Source organism: Nyctereutes procyonoides, unplaced genomic scaffold (assembly GCF_905146905.1).
Source record: "Nyctereutes procyonoides isolate TBG_1078 unplaced genomic scaffold, NYPRO_anot_genome, whole genome shotgun sequence".
In the NCBI taxonomy this organism is placed as follows: domain Eukaryota; kingdom Metazoa; phylum Chordata; class Mammalia; order Carnivora; family Canidae; genus Nyctereutes; species Nyctereutes procyonoides.
In genome coordinates this window covers 33,777,728-33,788,097 of record NW_026575159.1, presented here as the reverse complement: position 1 = coordinate 33,788,097, position 10,370 = coordinate 33,777,728, and positions in this window count along the sequence as shown.

Genomic DNA, 10,370 nt, shown 5'->3' with positions numbered 1-10,370 from the left:
TACCTTTTAAAAAAAAAAAAGATTTTATTTATTTATTCATAGACACACAGAGAGAGAGGCAGAGACACAGGCAGAGGGAGAGGGAGAAGCAGGCTCCATGCAGGGAGCCCAATATGGGACTCCATCCCCGTCTCCAGGATCACACCCCAGGCTGCAGGCGGCACCAAACCGCTGCGCCACCAGGGCTGCCCATTACCTTGTTTTTTTTATAAATTACGTCCCACAGACTTCTGTCTTTTTTTTTTCTTATGGCTTTTTTTAATGCAATGAAGAAAATGTTGGTAAAATAAATAAGTATAAACCTTTTATGTTAAAATTATGCAAGGTGACAAGTTATTTTTTTCAAATATATTATACTAAAATTAAATTCAACAATTTTTTAAGATTTTATTTATTTAAGAGAGGAAGGGCAGAGCACGAGCAAAGTAGAGGGACAGAGGGAGAAGCAGACTCACTGCTGAGCAGGGAGCCCCCTGTGGGGCTCCATCCCAGAACCCTCGGGTTAAGCTGATGACAGATGGTTAACCAACTGAGTCATCCAGGCACCCCTTAAATTCAACATTTAACAATTTTTTTAAGTGTTCAGAAAAGTGCCTATAATGCCAAACATTTTTCTTCCAGAGACAAGTCTTAGAATACATATAGTAATCCACTACACTGGGGCAAAAGTAAATGTGGTTTTGAGCAAAAAATTGCTGCAGTGCAGCTGCTATGTGACACCTAGTAGCTCTGTGGTTTTGTGCACACAAAAACTAAGTAGTGAACTCAAAAAAAGTATAACCATAGTAGTCTATTCTATACAAATACACTGATGCCAAACATTTGATGCTAACCACAGAGTGAAAAAGTCAGTATGCAGACTAATACATGGTAAAAATTGAACTGTAAATAATCATAATCACACTGCTACAAACCACATGTTTTTCATAAAATGCTGTTGGCAAGCTGAGTACCTGTAATTGGAGGAAGGCTTCAGACTAAAGTAATATAATCTTTCTACTATAAACTTTAGTGATTGGAATTGATTGATTTAAAGGAGTAGCTATAAATTTTTTGGTGTCTTAACAAATCCAAATTACCACAGCTAAACTAGGAATGTAGCTAAAGAGGTTCTTTATGTTTTATTAAATCAATGTACTTTAATATAAAAATGTACATATTAAAGTTGCATTTATAAAAATTGTTTCTAAAATCAAGGTTTTAAAATCACTCGTATCTTTATATGGTAAGCATGCATTCTTTTGTTTTCTTTATGAACTTGCCTATATAACTTACAAAGATATTTTAAGTTCTTGGTGTTTGAATTCTTAAGTTTTAGTGTTTTATAAAGCAGCAACACATCAAAGATGAAAAACATTAACTCTAAATGAGTCAGAAACCACTCAACAGATTTCTTAAAGCCAGAAAAGTAAATATGAATGATCTAACAAGTACTGCCAAACCAATATCCAAGTTGTGATCTACTGTGGCAAAATGAGTCTGGCAATCGAGAATGGGTTAAGGAGATAATAGTAAACATTTATATTCTCTTTATACCATAAATATAAAATATGTCATGTCAAGCCACAGAATGCCATAATAAAAAGAGTCTATTGATTTATAATAAAAATGTATCAGTTTTTGATAACCCAAAATTCATTTCATTGCAAGCCTTGATAGGGTGAGGAACAAAAAAAGCAGAGCATGCTTGGTAACAAAAATACAGCTCCAATGGCAGCATACAGAAAATGATCAGGTTTCAAGTCTTCTGGCCTGGGCTTTCTTAAATAACATACACACACTCATTTTTTTCCTCTCAGTCTGGGTGTCCCGGAAGCAGACACCAAGATGAAGTTAGAAAAACAAGAGCTATAGTGGAGGTAACACCTGTGAAAGACAAAGACCAGAGGCAGCAAAAGTGGGCGTCTGCCACGATGCAAGTCTGACACCTGTGAAAGTGAAAGGGGAAGAAAGAGGGACTGACCAAGAAAAGCCGCAGACTATGGTGATATATGTTGCTCTGAGAAAGTCTCAAGCAGCCCAATGGGGAGCGATAGTGCAAAGATTTCCCATAGAGGATTTTCAAAGTGGGAGGAAATTGCCAGACTCTAGTAGCCCTGCTGTGCTGTGTCACCTCTCTGGGGAAATGTTTGGAGAGAGCTTGGTCTTGAAGTGAACACTGGGCAGATCCTGAAGGCTCTGCAGTTGGAGGCTGTCAGCTCACTGCAGCTTCTCCCTTGAGGGGAGATCTAAGTGGTTCACCTGCATGACTGCCACATTTCCCATTCAAATTATAGTGATCCATAAAGCTTTTTTTTTGAAATGATAAGATAGTTGTTAAATACCAATGTCATATGGACTATTCATTCAGTTATTGTGAAAATAAATATGTACAGGAAAAATAGAAGGTTTCAGAGAAATGCAACAGGACATCTACAGTAGAACAAAATTTAAAATGACTTCAGGCTTTTCGAGAACAACAATAGAGGGGCACCTGGCTGCCTCATTTGGAGGAGGCTGCAACTTGATCCCCAGGTTATAAGATCACCCATGAAAAAAAAAAAAAAAGATCACCCATGTTGGGTGTAGCTGTTACTTCAAAATAAAAATCGAAAGAGAAAGAAAGAAAGAAAGAAAAGAAAAAAAAGAAAAGAAAAGAAAAGAAAAAAGCAACAACAGAAATAAGGGCCAAAATAGAGTACTCATTTGGAAATCCTGAAGGAATGTTGAAGTTTTGTATCTAGGTGATATGAGGGTAAGGTGAAGATGTTCTCACGCGTACAAGGTTTTGGAAACTTTATTACACAGAATAAGCATTCCAAAAAGAAAAGACCTTAACAATAACATGGTTGTTTATATGATCACTACCAAAAAAAGAATAAGAAAAAAGGAAAAAAGATGCATCAATAGGATTCTGTAACAAATGAATAACAAAGTCAACACCCTTGAAGGGTACTAAAAAGACTAGTGGGAGTGGAGAGAGGGCTAAGATATTTATCGTCTTTAAAGGGAACATGTCAGGGATCCCTGGGTGGCGCAGCGGTTTGGCGCTTGCCTTTGGCCCAGGGCGCGATCCTGGAGACCCGGGATCGAATCCCACGTCAGGCTCCCGGTGCATGGAGCCTGCTTCTCCCTCTGCCTATGTCTCAGCCTCTCTCTCTCTCTCTCTGTATGACTATCATAAATAATAATTAAAAAAATTAAAAAAAATAAAGGGAACATGTCAATCTTGTTTTAGGCTGGATTTTCCCAGGATCAGACCCTGAGCCAAAGATTTGAGTGCAAACATTTTATTTTGGTGATGACCCCAAAAAGCACCAATAGGGAAATGCAGAAGGAAGACATGGAAGGGAAGAAAGCCAATGCAGGGCATGTTAGTGAGCAGGGCTTCACTTTGGTCAAACTAAATCCCATCTCCCCTTCTGAGAGATGTAAAACAGACTTCAGATTTGTCCCATTCAAAGAGCAAAAAACCAGGTGTTACCCACCAACTCCTATCCTTCATCGGCTAAGGGCCCATTCCATGGGCATTGGCTCCCTGGACATCTCATTCTGCCCCATAGATGGCCACTCTCCTGAGACCCAGGAAACTTCTACCTGAAGGTCATAGTACTTGAAGTAAGAAGCTACTGGCATGTGTGAGAAACATAACGGCGTAGGGGCTATGGCATGGACGCCAACAGCATCTAACCAGTGTCTATCCCTGCAGTGCACAGATCTACCTATGTCCCACATTAAATTTCTTCTGTCTAGTCACTGGTCTTCAACTGAATGGCCAGTCACAATTTTAAAAGAAAGTGAAGTATTAACCATAGGAAGCTATTGGGACAAATGCAATCTCTGCAGCTGCAGTTGATCCCACGGCTCTGCTTGCTACTCATTGCCTTAGTCCATTAACAGCCATTTTATATTCCATTCATCCTTGGCTGGCATTTCTGCTAGTCTAGCTTGCTTCATTTCAGTGAAACACAGACCCTCATTCTTGAGGTGTCTAATCTTCTTTTTACTGTCTTCTACCCAATCCATGGATGGTACAATTGGCTTCTCAGTGTTATCTCAGATGAAGATGCACCAAGAGGCACCCAGAGAATCCCCTAAGTTCCAGACATACTTTTCCTTGGCCCTAGGAGCCCAAAATGACCAGGTGGCATCCATAGCTTCGGGTTCAATAGAACTTTACTGGCCCACTATAGTCCAGCATAATCCAGGTTTTCCAGATAAAATCACAAACATCCAAGGTGGTCCATTGTAAATAATATGAGCCACTCCTACTTCTATCCTTTGATTCCAGGATTTATGTGTTCCAGCAGTCAGTCATAACACATATAATAAATGTTGAAAGCACATCTTGAAGGATAGCACTTCACTGCCATAGAATGTCATCCATAAGCTAATGACTTAGGTCATTTCAACATTGTATCACACTGGCAGACTTGGGCAATGTAATATAGGATCGGTGGTTCCTGGTCATCTGCTCATTGTCATACCTCCTTTGTTGGTAAAGGGGTCTTAAAGCAATCAAATGGCCTCAAAGTTGTTGATTGAGCTCCTTGAGTGACTGTACCTTTTGGGGGCTCAGCATCAGTCTCTGCCATGGCAGATCTGACATTCAACAGCAGCCATAGTTAATTAGCATTGGTAAGAGGAAGCTATGCTGTTGAGCCCTTGTACAACCTTCATCTCCACTATCATGACTACCCTCTTTATGCATGTTGTGAGCACTGGCTGAAGGCAGAAGCTAGTTAACCTCCATGGTTGTGTTATTCTGTACACTTAGTTGTTTAGTCCTTCCTCTTCCATTTCATGTTTATTCCAAAAATTTATTCACATATCTGTTGCTCAGTCTTCCTTAATTCTGATCTTTCAATCTTGCTCTTTCTCGGCTCCTGACCCACCAGCCAAGGTACATGGCATGTCTCAAGATTTAATGTAGAGTCTTCTTTCATACTACTTTTATGTTCACACAAAGGTGGTGACCATCCATGTGTGCTGCTTGAAATATGTCCTCTGGGAGGACTTCTCTTCATCATTGTCTTTCAGTGCCACATCTGAGTAGATCCATAATTTGCAGTGGTTCATTTTTGGCTCATTCCAACATACTGAGCCAACTCATCCATAGAATCAGGCATAAAAGAATGACTTAAGAAAAATAAAATATTTTTTTAAACTGTGTTTAGATTTTATTTTTTATTTTTTTTTTAAGAGAGGGGAAGGGGCAGAAGGAGAGAGAATCTTCTTGAGACTTGAAGCAGGGGTTAATCTCACAACCCTCAGGTCATGAACTGAACCAAAATCAAGAGTCAGATGCTTAACAGACTGAGCCACCCAGGTGCCCCTATTTGGAGATTTTAAACAGCATTCTACTAAATGACCTCTGGTCAAACAGAGAAAAATAAGAGAAACTTGTGAAGTACTTAAAACTAAAAAACAATGTACTGTGTATCAAGTGTAAGGAACATTACCAAAGCATTGCTTAACAGAAACATAGTTTTGAATGTATTTATAAAAAAAAAAAAAAAACTAGAGCAATTAAAAACAAGTGAGCTAGGCATTCAACCCAAGAAGATAGAAAGGGAACAAAACTGGTAGGGGAAAAAGAAAAAGGAAGAAGGAAATAATAAAGACAGAGGAAGAGTCAATAAAATAGAGAGTAACCAATAATAATAATGATAATAATAAAGTAAAAAGAGAGATTAATAAAACCAAGAACTATTCTTTTAAAAATCAAATAAGATAGACAAGTAAATATGCATGTAATCTATGACTCAGAAACCCCAGTTCTGGTAATGTGCCCAGAGATAATCTTGCACAAACCTCTAAAAGAACAGATACTAGATAGTTTATCTCAGCATTATTTGTGAAAGTAAGCATTTGAAGGAATCTTAGTTATCCATCACTGAGACAATGGATAGATAAAATGATGATGCATATCATAGAATGCTATGAAGTACTCAAAAATAATGAACTAGAAATAATCAAAGCCACATGGATAATCTTGAAAACATAAGTGAAAAAAAATACATAGTATAATGTCATTTGTGTAAATTAAAAACACATGAATACAAAAGAAATACTATATGCTTTAGGGATACGAAAATTTTCTAGGACCTAAAACACATTAGCATATACCCCAGGGGGTAGGAGAACAGATATGAGTTGGAGTAAGATCTGAAGAGAAAATATAATACAATTAAATAAGACAAATCAACAAAGAGAAAGCTGTGCTAATGATAGTATACTATGGACCAAGAAATGAGACTGGTGACTAGTACCTGAGGTTAAAAAAGAAATTATATGTCTCTACCAACTACTAATTACATGACATGGAAAATTTTATTTTATATGATGTAGAGATCACATTTTCTCATAGAGCCAAATAAATAGACACCAGATTTGATTTCTGATTCAGGTTTCCCCTGGGTTTTATTGTGCTTTTTCTGTGAGCAAACTTTGGCCATAGTTTTCTCAATCCCTAAGGAATTCAAGTATTTATCCAACTTAAAACTGCATAGAATATTATCATTCCAGATGAGTTCATTAAAATAATAAATAATATTCAGTGAAAAAAGGTCAATAGTATGGCTTATAAATAGAAAATTCTGAAGGAATCCCTGGGTAGCGCAGCGGTTTGGCGCCTGCCTTTGGCCCAGGGCGCGATCCTGGAGACCCAGGATCGAATCCCACGTCGGGCTCCCGGTACATGGAGCCTGCTTCTCCCTCTGCCTATGTCTCTGCGCCTCTCTCTCTCTCTCTCTCTGTGACTATCATAAATAAATAAATTAATTTAAAAAAAAAGAAAATTCTGAAAATGTCTTACACTTAAAGATATCTAAACAAAATGCATTTCTTCCTATGTATCAAATGTTCTGGACAGAAATTTCTATATTTCTAAATTCTCAACATTTATTTGCATAATCTGAGAGGAAACATTGTCCTAGTAAACATCAAAATTAAAATCTAAAAGTAAGGGGCAGGGCAGCCCTAGTGGTGCAGCGGTTTGGCGCCGCCTGCAGCCTTGGGTGTGATCCTGGAGACTCGGGATCAAGTCCCACGTCGGGCTCCCTGCATGGAGCCTGCTTCCCCCTCTCCCTGTGTCTCTGCCTCTCTCTCTGTGTGTCTATGAATAAATAAATAAAATATTTTTTAAAAAAATAAAATAAATAAAAAATAAAAGTAAGGGGCAGCCCAGGTAGCTCAGCGGTTTAGTGCTGCCTTCAGCCCAGGGAGTGATCCTGGAGACCCGGGATCGAGTCCCACATCAGGTGCCCTGCATGGAGCCTGCCTCTGACTCTGCCTGTATCTATGCCTCTCTCTCTCTGTGTGTGTGTGTGTGTGTGTGTCTGTCATGAATAAATAAAATCTTTAAAAAAATCTAAAAATAAATACTAACAGAATAAAACATTCCCGAAATTACATCAGAATCAATTGTATCTTAAAAAAAAAAAAAAAAAAGATTCAGGGCAGCCCTGGTGGCGCAGCAGTTTAGTGCCGCCTGCAGCCTAGGGTATGATCCAGGAGACCCTGGATCGAGCCCCACGTCGGGCTCTCTGCATGGAGCCTGCTTCTCCCTCTGCCTGTGTCTCTGCCTCTCTCTCTGTGTGTCTCTATGAATAAATAAATAAATAATCTTAAAATAAATAAATAAATATTTTAAAAAAAGATTCATACCTAAATAGGAAACTTGGAAATTCAAGGAAAAATATATAATCAAATTTCAAAACATCCTGAAAATAATAAATCGTATTATCTGATCCTAAAATCCTAGTTTTAGATCTACATTTTTAATGTTTCAATTCCCCTTTCTTAACCTGAAATTTTTTTTAAGATTTTATTTATTTATTTAAAAGAGAGCATGAGGTGGGGCAGAGAGAGAGTGAGAAGCAGACTCCCCACTGAGCTCAATGAGGGGTCTATCCCAGGACCTCAGGATCCCAGGATCGTGACCTGAGGGGAAGGCAGACACTTAACCAGTTGAGCCACCCAGGCATCCCAATCTTAAAATATTTTAATGATTTTTAAAGTTGATGCACCTGAAGACATCCTTAGGTCAAATCTAAATATTATTTATTTATGTTATAAAATATACATTTTGTGCATTTTAAAGTGTATGTTTTATGATTGTAAGATCTTTCCCAATGATATCAATTTATCTTTGTTTTGGATACTTACAGAATAACCAAAGTCGTTCATGTATTTTCCAATATTTTGAATACTGATAATAGCTTTGTCCTATGCCAAACATGGTTTTATCCAAAAACAGACATATTTAAGTTTGGTGATTAGTTTTGGAGTGGATATAGAATAAAGTTCTCCCTTAGACAAAAATAATCCAAAGAAAACTTGTCTCCAGGGTTAAGGCTGAAAGAGACCTTAAAATAGCTCATAAAAACTATAATTAAAAGTATCACTTGTGTTTAAAATAAAATTTACATGACTTAGTATACTGGAAATGTAGCTGATATTCAATTAAAACTTTTTTTTAGGGGATCCCTGGGTGGCGCAGCGGTTTGGCGCCTGCCTTTGGCCCAGGGCGGGATCCTGGAGACCCGGGATTGAATCCCACGTCAGGCTCCCCGGTGCATGGAGCCTGCTTCTCCCTCTCCTCTGCCTGTGTCTCTGCCTCTCTCTCTCTCTCTATGTCTATCATAAATAAATAAAAAATAAGTTTAAAAAAAAGATTTTATTTATTTTTTATTTATTCATAGAGACACACATACACAGAGAGAGAGGGGGGCAGAGGCACAGGCAGAGAGAGAAGCAGGCTCATGCAGGGAGCCCGACGTGGGACTCGATTCAGGGTCCCCAGGATCAAACCCCGGGGTTCCGGCAGCACTAAACCGCTGCGCCACCGGGGCTGCCCCAATTATAACTTTTGAATGAATGAAAGGCCAACACATCTTATGACAGAACATCATTTCCTTTTAAATATCCTTCACTGAGCACTTTGTCTGGAGAAGTGATAGGAAGGTTCAAAAAGTAGGACATAGGGCCTGGAGGGTAGTGCAGTTGAGGCTGAGTGAAAGTTTTGTCTGTACTTCTAAAATTTTTTCTACTATTGCTCCTCATGTTACCTATAATAGGCCTCTGGCTAAATATGTACAGGAGGTGTTGATGTCCTTGAGGGTATAGACTTCATGATGTTTAGTGCTGTTGTAGATCAGATGCAAATATACATATGTATGCATTGATGTAAATAAGCTACTGAGAATTTATTCCAGTTAGTTTCACTTTCCATTTCTCACAGGGTAATGGTTCGGTTTGGCAATGTGTATTGCACTACTGGCACCAACTATTTAAACTTCCCTTCCTGTAAACCTCTGTAACAAAGAACAGTATCCTATATGAAACTTTTTATAAAATTCCATTGGGAGACTTATGTTTTTCTGCATATTTAATTTACTTGGTTTTTTGTTGCCCAGCTTTTGTTTAACAATGTTTTTCTTGTTCTCAACTTGTACTCTGTGATTTTAAGAACATGATTTGTCCCTTGCCTCACTTGGTGCTTGCACAGAATCTCTCCTGCTCAGTTTCACATTGATGCTTTGGTATCTTAGTAACTTCCCTGGATTTGTGTTTTGTTCTTATATGTAAATGAGCCCTTACAACTCTTCAGATGTGAGCTGTGTGGTTTTACATATGTGATTGAATTTTCAAATTCCTCCTTGACCTCTGAACTCCTCCTCAAGGCCAGAAGCTGTGACTTATTCATCTTTGTATATCCAGTATCAAGATTAGAGCCTGCATTATGGCAGGTACTTAGTAATTGTTGAACAGAAAGAGCAGCAGATTTGAGATTGGAATATAGAAAAAAACTTATTCTAAACACCAAATTTGTTCTATGTTCAGTGTCATATTATGTGGCCCAGTTATTTTATGGTGGATGCTTTTTTTTTTTTTTTTTTTTTTTTTTTTTATTTATGATAGTCACATAGAGAGAGAGAGAGGCAGAGACACCGGCAGAGGGAGAAGCAGGCTCCATGCACCGGGAGCCCGACGTGGGAATCGATCCCGGGTCTCCAGGATCACGCCCTGGGCCAAAGGCAGGCGCCAAACCACTGCGCCACCCAGGGATCCCGTGGATGCTTTTTATATATATGCTGCCACTAACTTCACAATAAAGTAGGAATTATTACCCTTGCTTTATTAAAAACAAAACAGAAAATAGCAAATGCAGTGTTCAGAGGGTTTGAGTAACTTGCCTAAGGTGAAACAGGATTAGAATAAGTAGTAAAAAAAAAAAAATCTCTTTCAAAAACTGCAACTCTTTTATCTAATTCCAGCTGATAGAAGACAGATACGGAATTTCTCTCAATCCTGGCATGGTGTCAACCATAGAAGTCAGGGATATTTGGGGGGAAAATTGACTGCTTAGAACAGGAGGTGGTTGGATC